A 16087-nucleotide genomic window follows, 5' to 3' on the forward strand; every position below is an offset into this window, starting at 1 on the left:
CACTGAGGGTCCTGCTGGGACATGGTAGAGGAAGGAGAAAGTCTTGCTCTCTCTCATTGAGCCAGATCTTTGTGGACCTTTGTAGGCTGAGGAGACACTCCCCCTCCTGACAAGCGTCATGCTTGGTTATAGGTGAGTGTACCCCTGCTGACATGAGCTCACCAGACACTCCCCCAATGCCCTCCCCAAGCCCTTTTTTTTGGTTTTGTTTTGGTTTTTGGTTTTTTGAGACGGGGTTTCTCTTTGTAGACTTGGCTGTCCTGGACTCACTTTGTAGACCAGGCTGGCCTCGAACTCACAGTGATCCACCTGCCTCTGCCTTCTCAGTGCTGGGATTAAAGGCATGCATCACCACGCCTGGCCTCAAGTACTTTTTTGTTTATTTGTTTGTTTTGTTTTCTTCGAGACAGAGTTTCTCTGTGTAGCCTTAGCTGTCCTAGACTAGCTTTGTGGATCAGGCTGGCCTCGAACTCAGAGAGATCCGCCTGCCTCTGCCTCCCAAGTGCTGGGATTAAAGGCATGTGCCACCACACCCGTCCTCAAGCACTTTTAAAAAAAACGTTCTGTGTGTGTGTGTGTGTGTGTGTGTGTGTGTGTGTGTGTGTGTGTGTACACAAGCATGGGTATACCAAGGCATGCATGTGGAGGTCAGAGAAAAACTTGAGGGAATTGGATCTATCTCTCCTTCCATCTTGTGGATCCCAGAGCCTGAATTCAGATCATCACACTCTAGCAGGTGCCTTTGCCAGGGCAGCCTTGCCCAGCAGGATTTCCCCAGCCCAAGTCCATCAGTCCTGACCAGAGGGTGAGCAGCCAATCCAGAGAGCTGGGGGGGAGAGACAGCCAAGACTTATTACCCAGTGGTCGACTAAATATCAGCCCCTCAAGGGACAATCAGGGACCAAACTGACATAGGATCATTCAAGATGCAAACATACTGTGAAGATCTGTGAAGGGGGACACAGAGAAATAATGTTCCCCCACCCTCATTAATTTATGTTTGTTTGTCTAGAGAGAGAGAGAGAGAGAGCTCGCACACACAGCATCATGTCATGAGTATGGAGGTCAGAAAAGAGCAGGCAGGAACTTGATCGCTCCTACTTTGTGGACCCAGAGAGTAAACTCAGGTTGCTAGGCTGCAAGGCTCTTACCAGTGCAGTCATCTCATGAGCCCTCTCTGCACTAGTTATAACACCATTTAACCTGCCCTAAGCATTTGTAGGTGGGAAGAAGAGACGGACAATTTGCTTTGGTTTCATAACCCAGTAGTGAGGGCTGCTCTGCAGGACCCTCCCTTAAGAAATCAAATGATACCTAGGAGGTGGTGACCCATGCCTTTAATCCCCACACTTGGGAGGCAGAGGCTGTGAGTTCAAGGCCAGTCTGGTCTACAAAGAGAGTCCAGGGGGCTGGAGAGATGGCTCAGTGGTTAAGAGCACAGCCTGCGCTTCCAAAGTTCCCAGTTCAATTCCCAGCAACCAGTTGGTGGTTCACAACCATCTGTAATATGATATGATGCCCTCTTCCAGCCTGCGGGTGTGTGCAGGCAGAGCACTGTATACATAATAATAAATAAATAAATCTTTAAAAAACCAAACCAAACCAAAACAAAACAAAACAAAACAAAAAACAAAAAAGAGAGTCCAGGACAGCCAAGGCTACACAGAGAAACCCTGTCTCAGAAGAAACAAAAACAAAAACAAAACAAAACAAAAAATAAATGATGATGATTTTATAGCTCAACTGGTAAGGCTACGGACCTTGAACCAAAAGAAATCAAATGATGAGCCAGCGTGGTGGTGGTGCAGGCCTTTAATCCCAGCACTGGGGAGGCAGAGGCAGAGGCAGAGGCAGAAAAACCCTGTCTCAAAAAACTAAAAATAAAAATAAAAAAAACAAACAAACAAACCATAATTTATAGCCAATATAGTGAGTACTGGTTTAGAAAACAGAGTAATCAAATTCTGGCGAGGGAAGGGCGGGAAACCGTTAGCCTCTGAGTTTTGACAGCCTGCAGAGGATAGCTGCAGAATCTATGAGCCAAGCAGAAGGAAGGGCCTGGCCATGACCTCTGGTAGAGCCAGGTGGTAAGCCAGGAGAAAGGGAGCCAGGCAAACAAACACCACCATCCCCCATCCTCCAACCTCCCTCCCCTTCCACCCTCCCCGCCTCCACCCCCCCCCCATTCCCCCCACCCTCCACCCCTACCCCCTGTCTCATTTCATCTCATCAGCCTGGCCGAGTTGCTGCCTCTGCTGGCCAAACATATGATAGAACTTCGTAGAAACAAGGTTTCCGGAAGTGAATGTGTGCTGTAGGGAGGTAAGAGGTGGGGGCAGAGGAAATCCAGGTGATACCAACATTCTGGGCTGTGCACCCGGAAAACCAAGAATGAGAGAAAAGTGAAGGAGAGCCAGAGAGCCAGATGAGGACATGTGGGGTGGAAAATTAGCTGTAGACGATGGAGCTCATGATAAGGTTGACTGCAGAGTGCCAGAACGTTCTCTGATGGGCTTGGACAGGTTTCGGTGCAGCCAGCCGAAAGACTGGTGTATGACTTCCAAGTTCCTTATGTCTGAAGCACTGTCCTTGGCTAGAGGTCACAGACTTCGTTAAAGGGCCAGCCAGGAAACAGTTTCCACTTTGCATCCCAGCTCCCCTGTTGCCACCCCAGCAGGCAAACATCATCAATAGTACACAGCCCATAATAGCTATGTCACAGCACCTCTTCATACACAAAAACGGGCAGTTTGCCAAGGCCTGGTCCAGGACCCTCAAGACTTTCTTTTATCATTTTGTGTTCAGATAGACATTTTATTCAGGGTTTCTCTGTGTAGCCCTGGCTGTCCTGGACTCACTTTGTAGACCAGGCTGGCCTCGAACTCACAGGGATCCACCTGCCTCTGCCTCCTGATTGCTGGGATTAAAGGTGTGCGCCACCACACCCAGTGCCTGAACATTTTCTTTTTCTGAGTGCAGAGGATCAACTAAAGGGGCAGTGAGGCAAGCACTGTTCCATGCAGTTACAATCCCCAGCCATCGAGACATTTAAAACAACAACAAAATTTATTTATTTTACATGCATTGGTGTTTTGCCTGCTCCTGTGTCTGTGTGAGGGTGCTGGATCCTCTGGAACTGGAGTTTCAGAGAGTTGTGAGCTGCCATGTGGTTGCTGGGAATTGAACCCAGGTCCTCTGGAAGAGCAGCCAGTGCTCCTAACCGCTGAACCATCCCTCCAGCCATGGCATAAATTTTGTTGTATCTCTTCTGGGATGTGTCTGGGTTGGCCTGGCTTCTGACAGATAAGCAGTCTGACCCTCTTTGGAAGTTCCTGGAAGGAATGTGTCACGTAGATTGCACGGTTAATTCCTATGGAAATCTCAGAATGAGTGCGCACATCGCCAAGGAACCAGTAATAAGGACACGTAGCCGGGGCTCCCAATTCCAAGCATTCTGATTTCAAGTATTTTCTGGAAAATATGCTAGAGGAATATTTTCCTTTTGTGCCAGGAATATATCCTTGCTCTAGTAAATGAAAGCTAAGCTTGGATTCCAGGCAGACCTGAGTTGTAAAATCTGCCATTAAGCAGATGTTGGCCTTGGCAGTTTCCTCTCCCGCAACATGGAGGTCTTATTTTTCATGGAGTGACAAGTATTCTCACTACCAAAGCGAACAGAGCCCACTTTCCTTCTCCTTTGCCCTGTTCCACTGTCCTCTATAGTTTTCTTGCTTGTTGTTTGCTTTTTCTTTTCTTTTTTCCCGAGAGACAGGGTCTCTCTGTGTTAGCCTTGGCTGTCCTGGACTCCCTTTGTAGACCTGGCTGGCCTCGAACTCACAGCAATCTACCTGCCTCTGCCTCCCGAGTGTGTTTTTTCTTTCTTTCTTTCTTTCTTCTTTCTTTTTTTCTTTCTTTCTTTCTTTCTTTCTTTCCTTCCTTCCTTCCTTCCTTTTTTTTAAAAAAAAATTCTTTCTCTTCTTTTCTTTATTTTTTTGGAGACAGGGTTTGGGTCTTTTAAATATTTTCAGGCACACGTCCCAAAGCAGATCCTAAGTACAGAAAATGAGGACATGACTGCTCCAAGGGATGGTTGTGGAGAGTTTTTATTGCAGATACGAAGGAGCACCCACGATTAAGCATCTGGAAGAGTTCAAGGCAGGGAGAGAAAGTAGTACAATGAATATGGCCAGTGTGGACTGACCAAGTCACAAGTATGGGAGTTGGAGAGAGCAGGAGAGGAAGAGAAGAGAGAGAAAGAGAGCCAATAGGAGAAGGTGAGAGAAGAGACCAAGAGCCAAGAGGGAAGGACCAAGAAAGCAAAAGAAGCTGGGGCGGTGGCGGTGCACGCCTTTAATCTCAGCTCTTGGGAGGCAGAGGCAGGTGGATCGCTGTGAGTTCCAGGCCAGCCTGGTCTACAAAATGAGTCTAGGACAGCCAAGGCTACACAGAGAAACCCTTGTCTTGAAATAGCAAAAAAAAGCCAGGCAGTGGTGGCAGTGCACCCCTATAATCCCAACACTCAGGAGGCAGAGACAGGCAGATCGCTGTGAGTTCGAGGCCAGCCTGGTCTACAAAGCCAGTCCAGGACAGCCAAGGTTACACAGAGAGACCCTGTCTTGAGACAGAGAGTGAGAGAGAGGCTGAAACGGCAGCTTTATGTGGGGATGAGAAGCTGAGGAATGAAAGCCTTGAGCTGGAGAAGTCTAAGGTGGGGCCAGAGTGAGAAAAGCCAAGAGCAGCCATAGGCACGGATCTGAGGTATGCTGGGCAGTTTCTGTATTCACTGGAATTCTGGTTCAGCCTCACAAACTGCAGGAGAAAGAGATGGATGCCGGGGTAGACCAGATGGCTTAGTAATTCAACCTCTGAGGAACAGCGTTCTCTCCCTCTTCTTCCTCTCTCTCTCTTCTACCTGTGTGGGCAAGTAGTTTCAATAGATAGGTTCAGAATTTTGGATTCCATCCCGACTTCTACTCAAGAGGAAAGAAAATCCTTTGCTTTCCCTTAGATATATAATTTTTGGTGTTTTGTATTTTCCCCTTGTTTTCTGCCATGGGCATGCGTGTGTTTGTGTGTGTGTTGCTGTTAATTTAAATGGTATGGTCCAATAATGTTTTGGGTTCTTCATTTTTTCTTTTTTATATATATATTTTATATGTGTGTATATTTTATACACATTTATATTATTACACATCAATAATATTTATTATTATCTGTATAATTATTATTGAAGTATTATCTAACCTGCTACACACACACACACACACACACACACACACACACACAGTTTTTTCTAAGACAGAGTTTCTCTGTGTAGCCTTGGCTGTCCTGGACGCAATTTGTAGACCAGGCTGGCCTGAGACTCACAAAGATCCACCTGCCTCTGCCTCCTGAGTGCTGGGATTAAAGGCGTGCGCCACCACTGCCCGGCTCCTTCCTGGTTTTCTTTATTCATGCTTTTGTTTTGTTTTGCTTTGCTTTTCGAGACAGGGTTTCTCTGTGTAGCCCTGGCTGTCCTGGACTCCCTGTGTAGTCCAGGCCGGCCTCGAACTCACAAAGGTCCTCCTGCCTCTGCCGCCTGAGTGCTGGGATTACAAGCGTGCGCCGACACCACCACCCAGCCTTAAATCCAGCTTTCTAATGGTTTCATTTGTATTGTTAGAATAGCTAACAATGGTTAGCTATTTTTTTTTTTTTTTTTGGTTAGCTATTGTATATTAATGGTTATATATTAACTCAGCTGAAAGGAGACACTCAAGCGACACCACAAGTAACGAAATTTACTCCCCTTTTACAGATGTTATGTCTGGAACATTCTTATTTAACACAATATACAAAAGGCTCTGTTACTCGGGACGTAACTTCAAGTGACAAAAACAAAACAAAACAACACCCCCTCCCCCCACCCAAAAACAGAAAACCAAAATCTAGTCATAGCTTAGATGACACAGAAAACCAGACACTCTGCAGAGACCATGCTTCCTCTGTGCTTCTGCCTTCTGCCCTCATGTGTTCGTTTTCCCCATAGGGCAGGTGGCGAGCCCCAAGGCTGGCTCCACGGAGGGGGGCGGGAGTGGTTCCGACATCAGTGACTGACATGTCCTCTTACTGCTGTCTCCTGACTTCTGGCTCAGTTGAGAGATGGTCACCATCACTCTGCTGGATGCCAGACCTCTCACACAAGTCTGTAGGGCACCAACCTCCGTCAGTCTTGTGTGAAAACCTTTTCAGGCACCTTTAAGGCTTACCGTATATATTGGTGATGCTGAGCACCACAAGTAAGACGACACTGACAAAGCCTCACAGGAAAGGGAAGGAAGGGGTTAGGGACCTGTGCTAGTCTGCATTCTGTCTCGGTGACAAATACGTGAGATAAACAACTTAAAGGAGGAAGGCTTCATTGTGTCTCCCCGTTTTGGAGTTTTCATTTATGGTTGACTTTCTCCACTGATGTCGTCGGGCAAGGTGAGGCAGAGCATTAGGGTACATCCTCCTTGAAGAAAGTCCCCACATCTACACGATATACATGGCCATTTTCATGCACGCTCATCACCTTCTCTCCTTTCCTCTGCATTCCCCCTGAACCCCTTTCTTCCCAAGTTTCCCTTTCCTTTTCTTTCTTTCGTCTTTTCTTTTTTGTTTGTTTGTTTGTTTGTTTGTTTGTTTGTTTTGAGACAAGGTTTTTCTGCGTAGCTTTGGCTGTTCTGGACTCCCTTTGTAGACCAGGCTGGCCTCGAACTCACAGTGATCCACCTGCCTCTCCGGAGTGCTGGGATTAAAGGTGTTTACCACCATGCCCCTGGCTGACCCACTGAGGTTAATTAGGGTTACTTGCATGGGTGGGGAGTTATTCACTGGAGAAACTGACAACTGTTCACACACCTCTGCCTTCTGAGTGCTGGGATTAAAGGCGTGCACCACCAGTGCCCAGAGATTTTATTTTTTAAGATTTATTTGTTACATATACAATATTCTGCCTGCATGTACACCTACAGGCCAGAAGAGGGCACCAGATCTCATTATAGATGGTTATGAGCCACCACGTGGTGGCTGGGAATTGAACTTGGGACCTTTGGAAAAGCAGCCAGTGCTCTTCACCACTGACCCATCTCTCCAGTCCCCGAGATTTTTTTTTTTCCAAGACAGAGTTTCTCTGTGTAGTCCTGGCTGTCCTGGACTCACACTTTGTAGACCAGGCTGGCCTGGAACTCACAGCGATCCGTCTGCCTCTGCCTCCTGAGTGCTGGAGTTACAGGCGTGCGCAACCACCACATGGCTTTTTTTTTTTTTCTTTCTTTCTTTTTAATGAACTTAACCAGTGTCACAGCACAGTTTCTGTAGGTGCTTGATGTAGAAGAAGTTGGGGAGAGGCAGGCAGGGGTTGTTTATAGTCACTCATTTAGTAAACTTTCCTTCAGCTCTGATCCAGGCACTGTTCTAGGCATGGGGGAGGGGGAGAATGTAAAATGTAGTGATTAAAAACTAAAAAGATAGACACTGTCTGGCTCAACAAAATTTACAGCTGTACAGTTCCGGCCAGGCATGGTGGCACATGCCTGCAGCCCTGACTCTGGGAGATGGATGACGTTCAACATTGTCCTGGGCTTCTGAGACATGCCCCGGCTACATTAGACTGTCTCAAAAACTAACAAAGAGAGACCGGCATGGTGCACGCCTTTAATCCCAGCACTCGGAAGGCAGAGACAGGTGAATCTCTATAAGCTGAGGCCAGCCTAGTCTACATAGGGGGATCCAGGACAGTCAGGACTACATAGAGACCCTGTCTCAAAAACCTAAAACCAAACTACAACCAAATATTGTAGAATGAATGAATGAATGGAAAATTTAAAATGACAGTTCACAGCACTCGGGAGGCACAGGCAGGCAGATCTCTGAGTTTGAGGTCAGCCTGGTCTACGAAGAGAGTTCCAGGACGGTGAACTTCCGTTTTCATCCTGAAGTATTCCTCCTTATGGGAGAGGTCTCAAATATTCAATGTCGAGCCATTAAACCATTAACTGTCCCCAGGTGCTGTCACCGTACCTGAAGCAGGAGGCATGTTAGGGGCCTCCAGTTCCTCTCAGTAGCTCCTTTTCTTCCACCAGGTTCAGCTTGCCTCAGCACCCCTCCCTCCTAGAGCCATTCCCTGAAGACCTTATGAAAACCAACTGCTCACTTATTCCTTCCCTCGGGCACCGCTAACCCACAAGTTAATTATCAGGGAGCACATAAATTACTATTATAACTGGTTACGCTAGGTACTCCTTACTGGATGGCACGACTCTGCCGTAGTAGAGAAATATTAACAAAGCTCACACCGCCTAAGTACTCAGTTTCTCTTGGTTTTAATAAGGTCCTCAGCCCTAACCGTCTCAATCGCTGTAACAAATGACTAGTGGTTTTGGCTGTCTTTCCGAGAGGCAGCGCCACTCACTCTAAGCCCTGTGTGGTACCTCCCAACAGCTCTGTGAGAAAGTAGGTGAAGGAGCCCCTCAATCCACAGATAAAGAAAGAATGGCACAAGGGGGCATGTCTCAGTTAGGCCTTTATTGCTGTGAAGAGACACTGCCAGCATGAAAACTCTTATCAAGGAAAATGTTTCATCGGGGCTGGCCTACAGTTGTAGAGCTTTAGTCCATTATCGTCATGGCAGAAAACATGGCGGCCTGCAGACAGACATGGTGCTGGAGAGGAAGTGAAGAGTTCTGCATCTTGCTCCACAGGCAAGAAGGAGACTATCTTCCACACTGGGCATAGCTTGAGCATATGAGACCTCAAAATCAGCCCCGACAGTGGCACACTTCCTCCAACGAGTGCCACCTCCTAAGAGTGCCACCTGCTATGGGTCAAACATTCCAGCACATGAGTCTATCTGGGTCATTCCTGTACAAACCACTATAGGGCAGATGTAGCCTGTGGTCCCCGGGGTACTCAGCTGGTAGAGGGTGGCATGAGGGTTCTGATCCAAAGTCTACTCTGGATTCCACATACCATCCACTCTCTACCAAGTATAAACCTGAAGATAAACGCCTTTTCTTGTAGCCCCCTGCCTGTCCTGGTCTCAATTTGTAGACCAGGCTGGTCTCGAACTCACAGCGATCTGCCTGCCTCTGTCTCCAGAGTGCTGGGATTAAAGGCGTATGCCACCATGCCCAGCTTTTTTTGTTTGTTTGTTTTTGGAGACAGAGTTTCTCTGTGTAACAGTTCTAGCTGTCCTGGAATTCACTCTGTAGAGCAGGCTGGCCTCGAATTTACATTGATCCACCACCTGCCTCTGCCTTCTGAGTGCTGGGATTAAAGATGTGGACCGTGAGCCAGGTAGTGGTGGTTCACATTTTTAATCCCAGCACTTAGGAGGCAGAGGCAAGTGGATCTCTGTGAGTTTGAGGCCAGCGTGGTCTACAGAGTGATCCCAGGACAGCCAAGGCTACACACAAAGAAACCCTGTCAAAAAAAAAAGGGGGAGGGGGTGCACTACTGTTCCCATTTTTTGCTTTTTCAAGACAGGGTTTCTCTGTGTAACAGCTCTAGTTGTCCACCTGCTTCTGCCTCCCCTTTTGAAATGTAGCCGGGCCATGGTAGCGCATGGCTTTAATCCCAGCACTCGGGAGGCAGAGGCAGGTGGACTGATGTGAGTTCGAGGCCAGCCTGGTCTACAAAGTGAGTCCAGGACAGCCAAGGCTACACAGAGAAACCCTGTCTTGAAAACAAAACAAAACAAAATAAAATGCGATGCCAGCCCCTGCCCCTTTGCTACTCTTTCTCCCCATCTCATTGGTACCATTTTGGGGGAAAAGTGGCCTCTGAAGTTCAGGCATCAGAAGTTAATTCCCAACACAGCAGAGTTGGGAGCTGCAGCCTTTAAAAGGCGACTAGAGTCTGGGAGTTCTCCTCTCGCAAAGGCTCATGGGAGAGTCCCCCGAGTGCGCTTGTTAGAAAATTTAGATGGAACCCTCTGTGTCTCTTTTCTCTCCCCTTCCTCCACCGACTTTGTCTACTACTAGATAAAGAAGGTGCCTCAGGGACAGCGTTTGTCCTTTGATTTTTGGTTTCCTACCCTACAGATCCACGAGCCAGTGATTCTGTTCACTATAAGTTACTGACTCTCAGGGATTCTGTCACAACAGACTGGGGTAAGACATCCCCCTGCAAGGAAACCATTAAGAAATGGTTTATGAGTTCAAGGTCAGCCTGGTCTACAAAGTGAATCCAAGACAGCCAAAGCTACACGGAGAGACCCCGTTGAAAAAAATCAACAACAACAACAACAAAAATAAATAAAAATAAAAGAAAGAAGCCAGGCATCGTGGCGCAAGCCTTTAATCCCAGCACTTAGGTGGCAGAGGCGGGTGGATCTCTATGAGATTGAGGCCAGACTGGTCTACAAAGTGAGTCCAGGACAACCAGGGCTGTTGCACAGAGAAACCTTATCTCGAAAAAACCACAAAAAGAAAAGAAAGCAAGAAACAGTTCATGGATTTTTCTGCATGGGACCTAGAGAGCCATACAGTTCTGAATCGAAGAGGAGGAAGTGGGCTGGTATCTTATGGGTTTCATTGAAAAGCCAGACCTGCTCAGTTTTAATGCTGAACCTAGAGTCTTGGAAAGTGGAGGGAAATTAGACAGTACCAAATACACCAGAAATTACTTAGAATTCTTTCTTTCTTTCTTTCTTTTATTTATTTATTTATTTTTTGGTTTCTCAAGACAGGGTTTCTCTGTGTAGCCTTGGCCATCCTGGACTCACTTTGTAGACCAGGCTGTCCTCGAACTCACAGCGATCCGCCTGCCTCTGCCTCCCGAGTGCTGGGATTAAAAGTGTGCGCCACCACGCCCGGCTTCTTTCTTTCTTGTTTTTGTTTTGTTTTGTTTTTCGAGACAGGGTTTCTCTGTGTAGCCTTGGCTATCCTGGGCTTGCTTTATAGACCAGGCTGGCCTTGAACTCAGAGCGATCCACCTGCCTCTGCCCCCTGAGTGCTCGGATTAAAGGCATGCACTACCACCACCCGGCTCCTTTTTGGTTTTTTATTTTATATTTATTTATTTATTTATTTATTTATTTATTTATTTATTTATTTATAGACAGGATTTCTTTGTAGCCTTGGTTGTCCTGGACTCACTTTGTAGACCAGGCTGGTCTCGATCGAACTCACAGCAATCTGCCTGCCTCTGCCTCCCGAGTGCTGGGATTAAAGGTTTGCGCCACCGCGCCGGGCTTCTACTTAGAATTCTTCTTACCTAAGAGATTTGTCATTGTAGAGGTCCTTGAATGTGAACACTGATGCAACAGAGAGGAGACTTTCGTGTATATTAGCTTTGTATGTTTTTGAAACCTGATGTGAAATTTCAGCAAGAATTCCAAAGTTTGTTCCTGAGACAGAAACTCAGAGAAGAGCAACAAGAAGAAACTAATGCTTCTCTGGTAAATGCTCCCCGGGGTCTGCTAACACTCAGGAGTGTGCCTGTGGACCTCTCCCGGGGAGGATGGGAATGTCTCAGTTGTGCGCAGAGGGCATTGCACATACATGTGATATTGGAGAATTACAGCAATCTGGTTCTTGTAGCATTTGATGATAGTTTTGGGGCATCTCAGAAGAAGCAGCAGAACAGAAACTCTGCTCAGTGGGTTTTATACAGAGATGGAATGTTGCAGAATTCCAGCAGTCTGGTTTCTGTGTCTCACTCTATATTCAAAGAGGCACAGGTGAGCAGGTGAGTGGGCGGGCGAGCGACAATGCAACAAGCAAATACGTGGTGGAGAGATGGGAGAGAAAGAGTTGAGGGATGGTTTGTGTACTAGGAAGAGAGACAGAAGTGGTGATGTCCTGACCTGTGCTGCCATTGGGGACCGTATCTACATCTGTGGCGGGTCCCTGGTCTGGGCTGCTGCCTGGAGCCATGTTGATGCAATGAGCTGACCTCACCCCTCACCTGCTGCAACACACACGAGAGCTGGCAGGCTGTGGTGCAGAAGAGCTGGTCCTTGCCGCCTGCCGCAGGTAAGAGAATCAGTCTCACCCTTTGCCTGGGCAAAGTTGGAGAGTTCACCCTGGTGACATGGACTTGGTCAGCTGGAGGGCTGACCAACTAACTCAGCTATGGTCCAGGGCTTTGAGTTGGCCCACCCCAACGTCTACCCCAGCTATGAACTGCTGGATCATGTGAAGGGGCCAGTCCTGCTGAACCAAACCTGCAGGACCTCCATGACAGGGGCAACAACAGGCTATATCCAAGAGGAGTCCAGCGAGGATCCAGCATGGATGGTGTAGCCAGAGGCCTCCAACCAGACCAATGAGTCACTGGAATGAACATTTGCCAAGTAAAGTTGTTTGGAAGAAAGGGACACACCACAGCTTCCAGGACAAGTTGTTGTTTTTTAAATTTTATTTTGAGAGGGAGGTTGCAAGGGCACAGGGCAGATATCAAGTGATTGGGGGCCACAATGTGAAATTCACAAAGAATCAATTAAAACAATTTTTTAAGAAAAAAAGAGCTGGGGTGCACTAGGAGGCAAAGGCAGGTGGATCTCTGTGAGTTCGAGGCCAGCATGGTCTACAAAGAGAGTCCAAGACAGCCAAGGCTACACAGAGAAACCCTGTCTCAGGAAAAAGGAAGGAGGAGCAGGAGGAGGAAGGAGAAGAGGAGGAGGAGAAGGAAGAAGAGGAGGAGGAGGAAAGAAAAATGAGAAGAAAAGACTGGTGTGTGGCCAACAAGGTAGTTCATCTGGTAAAGGCAGTTTGGTACCTGAGTTTGAGCCTTCCACATGATGGAAGGAGGGAACTGACTCCTGAAGGATGACCTCTGACCTCTACACATGTGCCAAGGCAGTGGAACTCACATATACACAAATAAGTAAGGAAATATAAAAACAAATGTTTCGGCTTGGTGTTGTGTGCACCTGTAAATCTAGCATGTAGGGAGACAGGGCTGAGGATCTCTAGTGTGAGGCCAACCTAAGTTACAAAGTGAGGCCCTGTCTAAATACATACATACATACATACATACATACATACATACATACATACAGACCACTTACATACCTTTAATCCCAGCACTTGGGAGGCAGAGGCAGGTGGCTCACTGTGATTTCGAGGCCAACCTGGTCCACAAGGCAAATCTAGTACAGCCAAGGCTACACAGAGAAACCCTGTGTCAAAAAAAAACAAACAAATACCGGAGGTGGGATGGGGTGGTGTGGTGTGGGGTGGTGGTGCACGCCTTTAATCCTAGCACTTGGGATGCAGAGGCAGGCAGATCTCTGTGAATTCAAGGCCAGCCTGGTCTACAAAGCTACTCTGGGACAGCCAAGGCTAACACAGAGAAACTCTGTCTTGAAGGAAAAAAACAAAAACAAACAAACAAAACCCAACAACAACAAAAACCCACAACCCACCAACCAAAACACAACCACTTTTAGCTAGTGGCATGATATTTTGGCTTCTGCCATGTTATTCAGCCATTTCAAAGTGTTAGGTAATTACATCATATTGATTATTAATTGCTGTGTCCCCACACAGTGTCTTAAAACAGCAAACACTGTCTCAGGCTCTGTGGGGAAAATAATTTGCAAGCAGCTCTGGCTCTGGCTTTATTATCAAGGCCATAACTTAAGCTATGACCTGGGCTGGGCTCCACCTACTTCTCACCCTCAGGGCTGCAGCTTTCAGCTTCTTCACGGTCTTTCCTCTGGAGGTCAGGGAGGAAGCCAGGGAGAAGGAACCAATTTTAGGAAGAGGTAAAGTTTATTGATTGTAATTTGGAGCTTAAGGACTCCCCCCGCCCCAAATGTACCTGTTAAGGGCTTGACCTGGATAATGCTATTGGGGGATGTAGACGTCTTAAGAGGCGAGGTTAATTTTTAGTGGGTTTTGTTGTTGTTTTTGTTTTTTTAATATTATTTCATTGTTGGTTTGGTGGGGGGCAGGAGACAGCAACGGCTGGCCTCGAACTTACAGAGATCCTCCTGACTTAATTTCCTGAGCATTGAAACGACAGACATGTGCTTCTGTGCTAGGGGCCGTGTTAGAAGGAAAAATAGGAAAATTTTCTCTTTGGAAGAAGAGGGCTCAGAAGTGAAAAGGGGCCACTTAGTATCTTGAGATAAGAGCTGGTGTGTGTGTGTGTGTGTGTGTGTGTGTGTGTTGCTAGGCGCTCCAGAGGGTGATAGAGTGGGGTCAAGGGAATGGTATAGCTGAGATGAGAGGGAGGAGCAGAAGTCATATCCTTCTGGCTTTCAGCACAGAAAGGAATGAGGAGAGAGAGGCAAGTGCAGAAGTGGGGTTAGAAATGGAGAGCATGCTATGCTGTTTGTTGTTTGAAGACAGGGTTTCTCTGTGTAGCCTTGGCTGCCCTGGACTTACTTTGTAGACCAGGCTGGCCTCGAACTCACATCAGTCCACCTGCCTCTGCCTCCCGAGTGCTGGGATTAAAGGCGGGCGCCACCACCTCACGGAGTCTTCCTTTTTAATATTTATTTTTAGTGCATTGGTGTTTTGCCTGTACATACGTCTGTGTGAGGGTGTCAGAGCCGCTGGAACTGGAGCTACAGACAGTTGTGAGCTACCGTGTGGGTGCTGAGAATAGAAATCGGGGCTCCATCTTCTAGTGTCAGCCTATGTAAAGGACGTGGGAGAGGGAGATGCTTGCTCTTTGCCTGCTTGCTCTCACCGGCAAGCCCACTCCTTCACTGGCATTAGAGCCCACGTCTTCGGGATTCTGGCATGTACTGAAGCCCAGCTGAGACACCCATCCTTGTGGACTGAACAGCTACTGGATTCTTGGGCTTTCCATAGGTAGACAGCCATTGTTGGGCTAGCTGGACCACAGCCTGTGAGCCACTCTAATGCATCCCCTAAATATGTATGGAATTTATTTGAACACACACACACACACACACGTTAAAGATTTTTTTTTCTATGTCTTCTCTAGCTCTCAAATAGTGAGACAGAGACCTGTTAGATTTATTAATAAGCTTTAAAGCACTACAGCTGGGCAGATTCGCTTCTGTTTTAACCCCTAATGTAGCCTGGCTACTTCCCAGCCAGCATGCCCTGTTACCTGTCCACTAGTCTTGCCTTGGCTGCCTCTGTTCCATCCTTGTACCCAAGGTGACTTCTCTCCTGTTCACCTGCTCCTCATGGCCTGGCAACCGGGCACCCTTTCTCCTTTGCTCCTGGCCCAAGCCTCCTGGCCACCTCCTCTCCCCCACCCCTCCTCTGGGCACCCCACCACCACCGCCAGGATTGCAAGCTGCCTTAACTCTCTGTCTTGCTGTCTTGCTATACACTCGTCAGCTCTTTATTGACTAATCCGAGACGATGGAGAACAATTTCCACACAACATTGAGATAGGAGATTCTTCATAGAAATGACAATACCACAATCTGTTAGTATTCAGCGCACTGCCAGTTCAGCAATTAGCAACTGAATATACAGAGACTTACCTTAATATACGAATAAGGTCACCTCTCCCTTCCCCCCCTCTCTCTATATGTATATGCACAATATATATATATATACATATATGGGATTTTAAAGTCATATACACATATATGTATATATGAATACCTATCTATTCATTTTATCGGTTTTGTTTCTCTGGAGAACCCTGACTAATACAGACACCCATGGTGCATGCCTGTAGTCTCAGTTACTCATGGGTCAGGGACAGAGGATCTTGAGTTTAAGGCCAGCTGGAACTATATAGAAAACCATCTCTTTTGGGTGGGGGGAGAGGTTTCAAGACAGAAATTTTCTTCATAGCCTTGGCTGTCCCTGGAACTCACAGCGTAGATCAGGCTGGCCTTGAACTCACAGAGATCTGTCTGCCTTGGCTTATGGAACTAGGATTAAAGGCGTGCCCCACCCCACCTGGCTTAGTAAATTAAGTTTGTTTGTTTGTTTTGTTTTCCAGGCAGGGTTTCTCTGTGTAGACCTGGCTTTCCTGGATTCACTTTGTAGACGAGGCTGGCCTCGAACTCAGAGATCCACCTGCCTCTGCCTCCTGAGCGCTGGAATTACAGGCATGCGCCACCGTGCCAGGCTTCCCACATATTTTTAAATAAGTAAATCTAGAAAGTTCATGATGT

The sequence above is a fragment of the Acomys russatus genome, chromosome 31, assembly GCF_903995435.1.
Source record: "Acomys russatus chromosome 31, mAcoRus1.1, whole genome shotgun sequence".
In the NCBI taxonomy this organism is placed as follows: domain Eukaryota; kingdom Metazoa; phylum Chordata; class Mammalia; order Rodentia; family Muridae; genus Acomys; species Acomys russatus.